Raw genomic sequence first — 15962 nt, 5'->3', positions numbered from 1 at the left:
TAAACTTTTGCTGGGGATTTTCAATGCATGGACATAAACTGCGAGGAAGCTGAAAACCTGGCAGAAGATGGAGTTCACTGGAAGAAACTTTCTGTCTGATGTGCTTGGTCCTTAGCACTGGAGGATATTTTACAAGTCTAAGCAAATAAATGTAGGTTCATTCGTTTCAGTTTCAACAAAAGGTGCTGATCGTTTGAAAGGCGATAGTTGTGGAAGGCACTCTCAAAAAATTAAGAAATTTTCGGAACGTATTTGATTTTAATCTCATAAGAAAATAAGGAAGTGGGAGAAAGTGTTCTGAATATAGAGGAATCATTCTGTTATTACACTGTCTTAAGACACTGGAAAATGTACTTAGAAAAGATTATGATCGCTGTTAGAAAACCAGTGTGAAGAGGAACAACATGGATTTAGAAGCATCAAAGGGATAACAGACCTTATATTTGCACTTAGGCAGTTAATGGAGAAGTACTGGGGAAAAGGATAAAAATCTCATAATAGTGTTCCTGAAACTGGAAAAAGTATGTGACGTTGTGCCAAGGTGTAAGACCTGATAGTGTTTAGAAAATCTAATGGTACTAAACTCCCTAAGAAAGAAGTTGTAAATGCTGTATGAAAGCTGTGAACGTTGTGTACGAAAGGCTTACGGCGGATCGGACTGGTCCAAGACAGACACTGCAGTGCGACACATAATGCACTTTCGCTATTACTTCTTATTGCACTTGTAGATGTGGTTGTAAAAGAAATGAAAGAGATAGGAAATGATGATCTTAATGCTTTAGTCTTTGCTGATGATGTAGCTGTTTGGGGGAACCGGAACAAGAGGTATAGGGAAGACAGGAAGTCCAAGTTTGAAGAGCGCCAAGTGACTGTAAACAAGAGCACAACTACCCGGGGTAGAGAGGGAGAGAGAAAAGAATGTATGGAAGTTTCCATTTACCTGGGAGATACAATATGAAGGAATGACAACCCAAACTAGATGTATGGATCAGAGTAAGAATGAGATCTAAGTCTCAAGTGTGGAACCTTGTGTGGGACAAGCGAGTTTCTGAGCGAGCCAAACAAACTATGTTTAAAACGCATCTCTTGCCGATTATGACACACAGCTCGGAGAGCTGTATAATTAAGAAGGCAGATTTCATCAGGCAACAAGTATACGAAACTTCTTAAGTTCCTGCGATGAGTCTTGCAGTAAACGAGAAGAATTAAATTAGGAAGGATGACATGAGAGGAGAGATGCAAGTGGGACTGTTAGTGACAGAGAGGCTATGTACAGCACGGCTCAAGTTGTTTGGATATGTAAAGCGGATGAAGGGTAATTGCCTGCAAAACCAATACTTCGATAGAAATGCACAGGAAAAAAGACCAATGGAACGACCCAGAAAAACATTGCTGCATCAAATTTTCAATTTATTTTTTTGTATATTAGTGGAACTCATGCACAATAAGTTCCAAAAGTCCCAATGATGAAATCTCATTTGAAGTGCGTGAGTAGTAATTAAACGTGACGCGAGATTTCTGCCACGCCCACTTTTTGAAGTAACACTTCAGTACCATCTCGGTGAAAGACTCCGTGGACTGCATTGAAGCAAACTTGCTCAAGACACATCCAGAAGGCTATGATGCATACCGTTCGGTTTTGCAGAGCATCTGTGATTTTGTTCCCTATCTTAGACACAATAACAAACCAGCTGCTTTGTTTACGAAGAAAAAGTTCTCATTTTGCCACGTTTTCATCTCCTGCAGCAGTTGTCAGAATTGCAGCTTACGAAGCTCTTCTTGTATTTAATGGTAGGGATGTAGGGAAGATGAAGATATTAGAGAGACTGGACTTCAAGATAGGAAATTTCGCTCAAGACTACCTGAGAAAAATAGAAGTCACTAAAGACCTCGTAAAGGAAAGAAGGCTGAAAACAAGGATGCAGAAGAGAAGCCTTGAATGGAAAGTAAAAACCGGGGCCTTCTGAAGGGGTGACATAATAAAAAACGTTAGACTGAACTCTAAATTTTTTTTTACTTTTTTCGCATAACGTATGAAGGCTAGAGTTATGACGTTTAGTACAGTTACTTCTATAAACCCAACAAATGTTGTTTCAAGAGTAAATTTAAAATTCCGAATGTAAGCTGGGATGCTGGGCAAAGTGCTTGAAATTTTGCATGACATTTAAGTTCCACTTACAGAATTCTAATTAAGGAACTAATAAAGTTCTCCTATTAGATATATTCGAGAGACCTCATGAGAGAAGCCTACTGTACACGAAGAGATTAAACAGCTACAATTTTGTGGAAGTCTCTTCAACATTTTCTGAAAAAAAGTACGTACATTATTTTTGGGAAATTTTTTAAAATCCGTAAAAAGTTACACATATTTTACGGAAGTAAATGTGTCAGTTTCATGTAAAATGTGGTACGAAATTCCGTTGATGTGTCTTCAATATTGTGTATGTGGTGCATCTTTTAAATAGTGTGTGTTTTTCATAAACGTCCCGCTGTAAGAAAGATTTGGGGACTAGTGGAGAAAACTGGGAAACAGTATCCTGGCCAGAAATAGGTCTACATCAAGGCAGAGCAAAGTGGAGGCAAACTATTCATGAAGACCGCAACTGCTGGAAGAGTACGTAGATGGTTGTGGTGATGATGATGATTACGTTGATGGTGACGGAAATAAGGATTCAGATGCATTTACTAGCATCCATCGTCTTAGGTGAAAAGACAGTGGGGTGAGAAGGAAAGATTAGTTAGTTGGGATAACAGATCATATGTTACACAAGATACATAATGGAGAGTGTGGTATGTATGAAGAGATGCAGTGAAATAAGTGCCACACAAGTTTGAAGAATCGTAGTTTAAGGGGAAGTTAGGGAATAATGTTAGAAGAGGAGGAGGAGGACGACGACGAATGGCAAATCAGGATCGAGCAGATGCGCGGCGTCCAGCTCCCTGGAGAAATTCCGGCCACTGGAAGAGCGATATCTTTCCACGTAAGGGGGCCCCGTGGATATTGAATGGCCGTGGAGGAACTATGCATCATTCAGAGGCAGATGATAGGTCGGGCGCGCGCGCAGGCGCAGGTGCGATAACCCGGCAGCTCCAGCTCCAGCTACCTGCTGGACTCGGCCACTTCGCCCCCCCCCCGCTCAACCCCTTCACCCTCCTCAGCTCCCCCCCTCACACGCCTTCCACGCCGGCATCCGCTGCCGTTACCGTAAATGATGGATAAGCCGCAAAACGCTGCTCCCGTGTTGTGGCCACGTTCGCGCCTCGCTATCTCTCCAAAAAGAAGCAGCAGGGGAGGAAAATACTATTCGGCGTGCTACCATACCTCAGCTTTTTGCTTTTATACCTCTGCCTCCCGGACACGAAACGCTTTCTTCCATCATCTCCTTTACTTTTACATACGACGTAACCTTTTTTCTGGGCGCACACTTTCTTTGCTCCTTACAGGCAGTGATATTCGGTCTGGGAGAAGCGTGTCACGGGCGCCTCCTCACCGACGAAGGACTGTGCGTCCTACCACTCTACAGCTTAAATCAGGTACTGCAGTAATTTTCTTTTCTCATCTCTGCATTTTACTCGGTTGTGCAGCTCTTGCTATAGTTCGTGCTTTCCAGTTCCCATGAGAACGTTCCTCTGTGCATGTACTAAGAGAAATCACGGTCAAATGATTTTCTGTTTAATCGTCATTCAGCTGTACCTGATGTGAAACAGGACCTTTTAGTCGTTTTAGCTATTTAATATTACGTTTGGTCTCAAGATACATCCACCCAATTTTTTGATTAGCGTACAGTTTGCCTATGGATGCTCTCTCAGTCACGTCCTGTGTATCAGGCGAAGGAAAGGAAGTACGTATATGTAAACACGCTTCCCTAATCGGTACTGACTAACTGCATACAATCCTTTTAGTTCCATTTCCAGATATTGTGCACGCTCTTATCGTTAACGAAATCTACACCCACATGGTAATTAATGCTCACCAGCACATATTAAATAAGAACCCTGTTTGAATTTGCCAACAGCAAAGATCTAGTTTTTAATTAGAGAAACTGTACTATTATCTTCGTAGTTTTATGATTTTTGGTAACTGAAAATAAACCTGACATGCTCAAATAGCTGCAAGCCTCTCAATTGCTTCAGCGTGTAGAAGATGTATACCAGTATTCAGTGAAACTGAGCATACTCATTGTTTCAACAGTTCCTATTTAGTGTTCTTTTCGTTTCTTGTCTACTATAGCAGAATATCCTGAACTATATTGAATTTCAGTTCGGTAGGTTAACATTGATCAAGACACGGGAAAAAGATGTTACAGTGAGCTACCTTTTCGTTGTCCCTGAGAAGCATTATATACTAATCGGAAAAGTACTAACGTTAGTAGAATCAGCAGCAGTGAACGTCGTGATGGTAGTTATTGTTAGTATTATTCTTCCATTGAGTTCAGGAAATTTTTAGGCTACTATGAAATGGATTTTAATCTTCCGTCTATCTCTGTAACTTTGTCATCTGCTTGTGTAAATACGTTACGCACTATTCGCAGAAGAGTACTGAGTTCAGTCTGAGAGCGATTTTTTTGATATAACATCCAGGATAGGGATTTAGAATGTATTTAACGATGATTTAGCGGTATCTCTACATTGCATTAGAGTTCAAACATTTCTCAACCGCACAGAGAAAATACTTTCGAATGTTAATAAACAAGCAATTGTGTGAGTGACTGGAAATAAGAGTTGTCCTATTACGTGGTACTGTGAACATATTAAAAGTTAAGAACAGAATATTTTCGCGATTCCTCTAAGTGTTATGTTTCACTAGTGTGATAATAAACGCCGTTAATAAGCTCAACATGAAAAATCTTACTTTTGGTTAAAGAGTTGTGTATGACTATGAAAATCCAAATATCTGGTTTTCTTTCTCCTCCTACCATCCTCAACGAAAGTATAGGGAATACTGTCAGTCATATTGTCGTCTTTTATGATGACGCAACGCTTCTTATTAGTTAGGTATTTAATCATCATTCGTATCACCAAGAGCCGTTTACAGAGGAGACTAGGATGAAGATAATGGCTTTTGTACAACAGCAATATCATGAGAGGCTATTCGTCCGATGGTACTGAAACGAGCCACAAAATATGACTATGCGCTGCAAATGGTTTATTGAAAACATTACCAGATAGAGAGATGGGTTAAGAAAAGAGAGATATCGAAAAGGAATTACTTTAGTGTTAACAGAATATCTACTGAAAAATATTGGCTTTGCATCCTGTGTAACGTTTTCCTTAACAACAACATGGTGGAGCGGCAAGTTAACGATCGTTTCGTTTCAGATCAGAAGTTCTTAATTTCATCAGTTCAAACCACTAACGAGGAAGGAATCGTATGATTTAGCGTACAATCGCGATGGATACCATTCCAACTAGAAATATTCATTGATGGAAAAATAATGAAGATTGGGAACTTGTTGAGTACATTTTGCCTTTAATTTCTTAGCGATCCTATAAAATTAGTATAATATTTTGTCTCATCTCTAGGAGGGTATGAATGTAGCTTCCACACACGTACTTATGCTGTACAGTGCCCCATAAAGGGACTAACGTCCGTGGAGGGTAAGCGCAGAGACTGAGAGCGATTTAGCTGTGTGGATAGAAATTGTGTTTGCATAGATTTTGCCACAATACAATTACGCGACCGAAATAAATACGAAATGCGCTCGATTTGTTTTGCCGGTAATCTGGTTTCAATCAGTTTGACACACATATGTGGCAACTAAAATTTGAAGCATGGAGATTACGGGCCTGCTCCTGGTGATATCGGAAAATATTTCTGCTGCTGTCACTCAGTATTGTAATTTCTCGTACAGAATTATAGTAAAAAACACTAAATGTAAATATGAGAGATGCATGAATATTAGGAATGGGTGGTAAATAGCGCTTACACTCTGCTCTGTACTCTTTCTGAGGTGTTCCATTCGTCACATCTCTTGTCTGCACTATTTCCTAGATGAGTAGTACTATGTGAAGATAGCCGAGTGAAGTGGCGCGCTGAATAAAACTTTATTCGGAGGTGTGGGGTAAAAGTACTTTAACTGCCATCTTGAGATTATTACCCTGTGGATTCGCTATAGCAAATGAGAAAAATGCTGCAATGCTTCTTTCGGCAAGAACACTGCCCATTTCTCTCCCTAGTTTTTTCCAACACAGCATCCGTTTCGACTTAATTATTTTCGACATAGAAATCGTTGCTCCCGCTTCCCGTTATTTTATGTAAACATAATCAGAACGTTCCGAAGATGATATTTTATTAAGGAGCGCAAATTCTCAAAAAGGCTTCGTTTCCTTGTGGCTTCACACATACGGTGAGCATTGTCTGGCTGACACGTCGCATTTTTGCATGACTTATAAATGAGGCAGAGCATTCAAGCAAGTGTATAAGTCAAACATGTAACTTCGTATCTGTTAACATAACGATAACAGGGAATAACTCACAGAAATAGTGACATACGTCTTCTTCCGCTCTTCTTTTAAATGCATTTGTTAACAGATTGCCGTTTTCCTTTATTTCCCACCACTTCGCATATTGAACACATTTCATCATTCTGATCCTACATTAAGAATTAGGAATAACTGATACTGTCTTCCAGTGCATTAATTACAAACATCGAACCACTTCAACCGAAGGAAAAGTACTGACAGTATTTCGCTTCCAGCGATTTCAGTGTAACGGAATGTAGGAATCAGCTACGTAGGGGGCAAAATCCGTAGAGGATATGTGTTGCGCGTGACTAGGATGCAGTACGTGTTCCATTGAGTCTTCTTGTTAAGCACGAAAGCGTGACTGTACGAATGCACAGTGTTTCCGCAGATACCAGTGTATCGAGCAAAACCACTCCGAAATTCATCGACAGAGGGTGAATGTTTTGATGTGGGAGGTATGGTAATGCGTGCGTTCCTGGACTGTCAACGTTTCAGATCAGAGATCGCAAAGCATTGCTTCGGCGCTAGGCACGCATCAATTTGTAGCGGTCACTTCTAGCGTTAACAGTTGCAGAGTTAAGCAAGTGGCTGTCTACCTCTCACATTCGTTTCCTCATTTATTGTAGCCTGCACACCAGTAATGCTCGAATTACATTTTGACATATATTCACCTGACGTTTTGCACAACATAAAAAGGCACCTATAAGAACAATTTCCCTTGTAAGCTGGATTTAATTATTATTTCTATGTTCCTGTTGGGCTTCGTAGCATCAAATACGACAATAGCTGCTAGTTTATACACAAATAAATTATTTCGTCAGAGCTAGTAAACAATTACATAAGTGTGAATGTTAATGTATGACAGGAAAAAGAGTTTTGGAGTCGCGTGAAATGAAAAAATTGTTGGCTGTGATACTAGCATTGGCTGCAGAGTCATCTAACTAGAAATAAATTTTCCTTTGAGTATGTATGTCCCTCCACAATATTTTGCCACAATTGTAGGCGGTGTTACAGATCTCGTTGTTTGGTCCCAACACTAACTGTGGAATCGAATGTCATATAATTCATGTGCTGAATATTTTCGAATAACGATCTGCATGTCAAGAGTTTATCGGTAGGTTAATGTTAGTATAAATGTAGGACATAATGAAAATAAGTACATGGTTGCTCATAAGTACCTCCAGCGTTGCACAAGACAACTGTGCGAAAACTACGAGACGTACCGAAAAATGACCAATGACTAGAATTTCTCTCCTTGTACCGATTTGCAATAGACACCGTGGTGTAGTTGCATTAGGGGCAGACCTTTGTGAACATGTGTACAAGGTTATCCCTTGGTACATATTCCCGCCTGCAGACAGACAACCCGACTTACAGACTTCCAAACCGAGCTGTTGCCTCGCACACTTGTGGAGGCCGTGTCTGCAATTTCAATGAATTTTTCGCACATATTGTCGTTTGCCACGTCAGAAACGATGCCAGTATTGAGCACCAATAATGTTAGTTAAAATCTTCGACAGATGAGTTATTCACAGATACGTGTCTATTTTCTGTTCGTCTTGTAGTTTTTGCACAATCCTCTTCTGAAGCCTCTGGTATTTCAACAAGTAGAAACTAGCCTATTTGAGACAGTACAGCACCAATGGCTCATCCAAGGAGTAGTGTACATGAACACAAATTCACGGGCATGTTCTCACTTCTACAGGGCGCTATTTTCCAATGTTACTATATAGTGGGTGCGCAGTACAAGGTGAGGTTCAACATCGGTAAAGTATTTTATTAAATGCAGTTAACCATCAGCTGTTTAATTGTCCCACTGTTCATCTACAGGTTTCGGTTATTAACGATTACCAGGATGCAGGATGCAACAGATTAGGTAAAAACCATCCCATATTCCTTTGAAGCAGAACAAGATCGGAATTATCCAGTGAAATTGTACAAACGCCTGCTATAAATTGTCCTAGAATGCTGACAGGCATATCTCATGTTAAACAGACAGACATCTCATTTGGTGTGAGATATGAGTGTCAGTATTCTAAGACAAATTATGTGAGGTGTTTGTACAATTTCACTGGATAATTTCGTTGTTATTCAGCTTCAGGGGAATATGGGATGCTTTTACCTAATCTATTGTACCCTGTATCCTAGATGATGGTTAATAACCGCAACCGGTAGATGAATAATGCGACAAATAAACAGCTGATGGTTAAAGTGCATTATATATGTAGAAAGAAAGCTCACAAAGTAGCTTTTCATAGCTGGAGTTTAGTTACAATTTCTGAGATGAGAAGCTACTGTCGGTAAATGCAACTATTTATGGACATTGCATTGAAAGCTAAGGAACACCGAATTTATAGTTGCATTACGATCTGTGCAAAGGGCATTACCATTTGTCACGTGATGCAGAATACGTAATGACAGTTCTCAATTAAAAGTAATCGATCATCACTGTCTTCCTCCAAAATAGGCGTCCATATATTATTTAACCACATTTTTCTGTGATAAGTAATAAGTAGCCAAACTAGCATACAGAACATTGAGCCATAAATCGTACAGGATAGCACCACACTCACATCGATACCTCCATGAGTTACTGATGGAATCGATACAGATTTGACCAAGCAACAATTTTTAAGTCGACCAGGAAAGTAAAAGAAAGCGTAGAACTACCAAAGACGTAAGTCGTTTACCAGCGACAGATGATGTGCATAAAAATCCATGCAGTCGTAGTCAAGCGTAGAATGGATTCCAAAGCACTTGCTTATCGGAACAAGTGGGTAACTCAATACAACGGAAAACAACCAAAGTCGCTAATTTCACATTTATTTACTAGATGACTAGATTCGGGTTGGGACCCATTTTCAAATCATCGAGATAGTCAAAATGGTACTTCCCAAAATATAAGAACCATGCCAAGGTAACAAGCATATACGTGTAACAAAATGTAAATATATACGTTTATCTTGACGTGGTACTTACGTTTTGGAAAATACCATTTTCACTACTCGATAATTTGACAATTGGTCCCAACCCGAAACTAGTCATCAAATAAATAAAAGTGAAATTTGCCACTTTTGCCGTTTTTCAGTTGTATTGATTAAGACAAGTTGCTGCTCTGCAGTTTCTCCAGCGTGCTGGAAGTTCGTAAAAACATAGCTGTTGCTTAGGACCAACAGATAGAGCAGCCGTAGTGGAATATACTGTTCAAAATCGAGACCATTAAATAAAATTTAGTGAAACTAGCTTTTTCACCAAGATTACACCTTATCATACTCGTCCGTACTGAGGATCGATCGAGAAACTAGCACTAAGATAATTTTAACAGATAAGAACGTGAGGGTTTAAATTGTTGTAATAGAGAAGTATGACACCTGCTAGAGCTACCAAATACTTTTAATAGTGAACGATATCACTTAATAGACTTAATCCCGTGTTCGGCTTCACGTGACGAATAGTGGTGACCTATAAACGGTTGATAATGTTTCTATTAATTCTGGGCTCTCTTTAGCATTCGATGCAGTTACCGATTAATCTCTGAAGATGTTCGCGCAGGTAGGGACCAAACGTCATTGAATAGTTTTATGAATCAAACATGGCATCCCAGACCAATACTTTTAACTGAGATCTCAAGGTAGCTGTGCAGACGATTCATTCAGGAAACGCTCTGTCGTGACACCTGAAGTATCAGTATGCTCGTTACACAACTGTTACGGCAGCGAAGCATCGCTTGCCTTTCGTAGAAGCCGGCCGAGCAAAGAGATCACTTCGCGTACTATTACGTAACTCTTGTAATGGTTTCGAGTTAAAGTCGCTTATCGCTCAACAGCTCAGCTCAGGGAGCTGTGGAGTTCCAAAATGCGAAACGTCAATTAGCTGCAGATAATTGGAAGTTTAATTTAGGAACCAGCGAGAGCCAGCCGGGGTGAGTAATTAGAGTTAGAAGCACCAACCGCAGCGGAGAGTTAATTGAAAATGAGACGCCAAGCTGTGGCGCGAGGATTCTTCAACGGGCGTCTTCCAGTAGAAGAACGACATCTAGAGGACGTGCAAATTTCATTTAAGTGCCACTCCTTATTATCGAGAAGAGCTCCTGCCACTCTTCAGTATCAACGAGCAGTATACGAGGTTCTTTCAAATAGTGGCTGAATAAGAATAGTACAATTAACTCAAACTATGCGCAGCTGATGAAGTAAAAAATGGAAGCTAGAAACTCACCGCAAAATATCAGTGTTGGAAACTGAGTGGAGGACCGGAGAAATAAAACAATACGAAATTCGTTTCCGATTCCCTCTCCAGGAAACTGCTATACACGAGTTTCTCTTTCTCTTAACTGTGCCTGCAGAGGTTATGTATCTGTTGTTCGTCAGCCGCGAACTCCAAATTTGATGTTACTGTGGCAGAATGTAATATGGTATCTAATGTATTGTTGTGTTATTGTGATATGAATATAGTGAGAACTTTCCACTAAATTTTGCGCGAAAGAAGACTAAATTTCTTCACAAATTCCAAGAAACATGAATCACAGGTAAATTTACAGTGTTTTACTAGCCAGGAAAGAATCCTTTAATTAAAATCCTTTGATTTCAGTGATCACTCAAACGTCAGAGAAATAACGAAAACAAACACTTTCAAATAAGTATTGTAATTATGGGCAGTGGTGAAGCATCAACCGACGAAATGCATGAACTTATGAAAATAAATATTACTTTCTGAAGTTGTTCCGGGGTAACTGAAGAGTTTGATTCCCATAAGATTTTTACTTACATAAAAAGTTATTTTTCCAGCTGTCCCTACCAGGTCATGTAACGCATTTAGGTTGTGCAAGAACATAATCAGAAATTTTACGAGAATGTAGCTTTCTAGTACATTCCGTTCTTTCTTCTTCATTCGAAAATTAATTGCATAAGGTGCCGCTCATTACTTTATCTGATACTGAGAAAACTGTTCAAGTTAATTTTCTTAGGAATGAAGCTCTATGCATTAGAAATAAAGCATTGCCTTTTCGTTTTCAATGCATTGAATCATTATGTTAGCGTTCACAGGCCACCGCATAGTGAGTGCATAAATATTGATTGCATTCCGCACAGGATGGTTATTTTGAATTGGTTCCGTTTCAACCATTAGTAGAACTGTAATTGTGCGTAACACTCAACTGTATAATTATCGTCGACAGTTCACAGCTTCACACTCTATGTAGTGTGTAATCTATCTGCATTTCTTTGTTTCCCGATGTTGTTGTTACATTACGCAGCTTTACTTGTCCCATCCTTAGTATATTTAGCTCACGTGACTAATGTATTGAGACTTCCTAACACTGGTTTCATACCCCTACCTGTATTAGCTATCTCCTGTTATAATTTTTTTCTTTAGAATATTACTTCTTCGTACTGACGGTATTTTGTTGATATGACATTCGTTTTGGAATCACATGTTGTTTAACCTGTTGTAGATTCCTAAAGTTTGTCTTTACTTCTATGCTGTTTTGTTCATTTTAATGCCGTAATTAGTGTTCTGGGAATGTTTCGGGAACGGATTACATTTTCAGAGACATTTAATTGGGTATGCAGTAAATATTAACTTGTAATCGTTATTTCACCACCACTGTCCTTGAAACATTTTTCTCGAGATTTTATGTCGTAGACCTGTGGATGGAGTTTGAATCTACATTTACAAATATTTATTTATGATTGATGAAAATGTCGTTCGGTTGGTTGGGGGGAGGGTCTAGGGGAGGGGAAATAACGGTAGGAGCTGCTATTAATCGGTACATGAACGCATGTCTCCAGGCAAATTTTCGAGTCTTTGTTGATGCAGTGCAAAACCTACGCTATATGAGTGACAACATCCTTTAATTCCGTTCCATGTCCTCAGTTGCAGCCAATACCTTCATCACATTGCGCTGCGTAAGGTGGCTGCCTGTTACGGTGTAGATAACAATGTTAATCGTCATCCTTGCCGTGTTACGGTACGTATGTGTTTAACAGAAGGTTGTACCGAGCGTATAGCCAGATGTTGACGACGGACCGGCGAGATATCGGAGTGAACTGATTGCAGATGATGGGCAGAGGCCTCGGACGCTGCGAAGCGATACTGGCAGAGTGGCGTGATCAGCGCGAAGTCACGCCACGGGCAAATGCGGGTGAATGGGGCGTGACGGTAATGGCGAGGACCTGCTGACAACTGGCCGGACGGCGAACGCAATGGTACGTACTCCGTGGTAGTGGGCACTCCTCCAGAACCGAAACACCGGATAAAATCGCGGAACTCTTACCTCCCCGGAGCGAACAGTGGAGTTTGCTGATTCAACGTTACTACGATCGACGAATCGGCCTGGTGTGTTCTGCTACTTGCCAGACATAAATTCTGTATCAGAATAACTACTCAACTATTTCGTTTACTTTACAGCATTCAACATTACCGGCGTAAGGGCAGGTAATTCAGACGCTTACACTCTCCTCTGTTTATTCAAATTATTTCTTTGCTGTTATTATTATTAATTTTATTGTTATTTCATTTCATCGACCATCTAGACCTACGATAAGCTTACCGTCATTCTAATAGTTCTTCTCATTTACTGATTTTTCCTTTCAGGCAGTTCTGTTGAGTTAGCTATGTCTGTCGTAGTGTTCGTTCTAACGTTTTTGAAAGCATTCGTGCATTAATAATCTATTCGTCCATTAATAATCTCAAAAAGTCTCAAATTTCACTCAAGCTAGTCTGATGAAATTCCTATTTTGTGCTTCTTCTCGTTGTATGTCCATTAACTACACGTATTTTCTGATGTTCAGGTAGCACTGTTCTTTTTTTTGTTTTGTTTCGTATCACATACGGTGAGGATAAAGTTCACTCATTCTTACTGATTCATTATTCGTGTGCATTCACTCAATGGGACAGTAAATATTTTTGTTTGTGAAAAGATTTCTTGTTTTACCTGTTTTATGTAGGTGCCAGATTCATAATTTGGACCCAGCAAAATGTGAGATATCGTTATCTCTTTTCTTTCTAAACCTATAAGCCATCACGTCTCATTGAAGATAAGACACTCATATGCATGTAGACACACTGGCTCTATTACAGCTGTAACGTAAAATTTTGGAATGTAGGAATTTTTTTTCTTTTATATGTTTACTGTGTATTGATAGCTATTTTCATTTTCGTGGCTCTTAGTTTCGAGGCTTATCGACAAGTACGCTGGCTGTAACCCCTTGGCTTAGGTGTTTAATGCTATTCACAAGTTTTACTGCCCCTTCTCAGGTATGGTTTTGGGTTGTAATATCCATGGAATTACTTCAGGTATTTTCAAAAGTGTTCGCAATCCAGTTGCTTCTCCTACTTCTTTCAAGTCGTTAACATAGTGTGTTGCTGTTAGAGAATCCAATGTCATTATTGTCACCTAAATAACATAATATATCTATTTTCATATCATTCCTCTTTATTCGTAGCACTTTCACGATAATGAACATTATTTTTCGATGCCTTTGCGTAAACTGATTAAATATTTTCCATTTTAGGCATTGTGTACTCGACAATTTCTCAAATGTCTAGAAGTTCTTATCTTGGTCTTTTATCCATTTTTGTGAAGATTTACCTAGGTCTCTATATATTTGCTCCATCTAAATCATTTTTGTGCAAGGTATTTCGCCTATAGGGACCTCTGAAGCTTTATTGAGAAGGAAGTATTTATGCACCATGTTACTCAAGAAGAAGAATTATGTTAGTGGGAATAAACAGGAAAGCTTCGACAAATATAACAAAACAACGAAATCTGAGGGAAATTGTTATGTGAAGAGGTACTCTTCTTTAGAGAGAATTCTGTAACAGGCAAGATAAATGGAAACACAGACACAATAGGTGAAAACTATAGGGTTCAGATTAATTAAGAAACTACTTTAGGAGAGAGCTATGTATAACTAGTGTACCTTGTTTATTGATTCGATTCTCTGTGCATAGACTCGTAAACAGTTTTGACTAACCTTTGGAAGGTTCTCAAGCCCTCTGTATTTTACCTGTGCAAGTAAGACATCCAAGGGATTCCGACACTCAGTATTTTTCTACTGAAGACCATGAACATGAAAACTGTCAAGTCCTCGTATTGAGTTAATGCAGCTTCGTAGAGTAAGAAAGGTTATGAACAAAGTAACTGGAAGTAGTGTAGTTCGGAAGACATAAAAAACTATTTATTACAGGCAATTAAAGGGAAAAAATCAATTTCTATAGAAAACTCGTCCAAAATGAATGGTCGATATTTTATACGAAAGTAAAATTAAGAATATATTAATGATATTAACGTAATTCTACAGAGTGTTATTAAAAGTCTGGGGATATTTAAATGAGGATGAAAGTAAAGATATCTACGGGCAATCGTAATCTGTTCATGGAAAGGGTTAATGCACATATCCTAGATCAGCTCGAGATGGGTGCAGAAAAACAAAAATTTGTAAAAGGTGAAACCAGTTGAAAGCCCAATTTTTTTAAGGAAGTGAAAATGAAAGAAAAAAATACTTACATGACCATATCGGTTTATGGAGCACAGCTGACGGCGATAAGGTGAACGGTTCTCGGTTTTCCGGGACGCCAAAGTCTACACTGGATACATGCTACGTATCACCAAACCAGTTCATTTAACGATTAGAGTGAGCTGTTTCCCCGTTTTATTTTTTTAGACGAAGGTTAGAATCGTGTACTGTAACGTTTATACACCGTACGTGCTACAGCCCGATGTTTGACGTATTCGCTTATGTACGAATTGTGCCGCAAAGAAAACGTTTCGGTACTTGTTACGGACTGAAAGACAGCCTCTCCTCGTGCTTAGTGAGGTCATTGGCGGCAGAGATCCCAGGTCTTCGACCGCGGCTGCATCCGACCGGCTCGGGCCGGCGTAATTCCACAGCATGATTGATTCCAATCAGAGGGGACTCCCCGCGGCGCCGTAACTCATTACGCGTCGGCCAGACCGCTCCCAAAGCCCTGCAGATCCAAAAGCAAACAACATTCGCTCGAAATTAACTACTCTGTCGATCGGGGTTAGCAACGGCGCTGCCCCACGTGGCATAATCCTGAGGGGCAGGCAGAGCTTGCGATGACGCTCGGTCGTCGGCGAAAATCGCAATCGCGTGCTCTGGGACTAAGTGGATACAAGACGAGATCAGAGACAAAATTGCAGCTGGCTCGTTTCCTTATGATATTCTGAAACAGTGGCGAACGTGGAGATGAAATTATACTTGCGAGTCAATGTACTATTCAGGGCTACTTACAGTTGCAGAGATGGATTTTACCCGAACCCATGTAACTTGTACAGTTCCTAAAGTGAACCAGTGCTGCCCGGTTTCGTTAAGGGTTAACTTCTGTTACAGAGATGCCCTTTACGTAAGTGTTTCTAAATAGAACCAGCTAGGTTTATCAGACAATGCCTTGAATGCAACAATCACTATAGGACTTTACAAAAAGAATAGTTAGACTATTCGACATGCATAACAGTTTGAAAGCTACTAGAAGAG

The sequence above is a fragment of the Schistocerca cancellata genome, chromosome 7, assembly GCF_023864275.1.
Source record: "Schistocerca cancellata isolate TAMUIC-IGC-003103 chromosome 7, iqSchCanc2.1, whole genome shotgun sequence".
NCBI classification, from domain to species: Eukaryota; Metazoa; Arthropoda; class Insecta; order Orthoptera; family Acrididae; genus Schistocerca; species Schistocerca cancellata.
Note: the sequence above shows the minus strand (reverse complement) of the source record.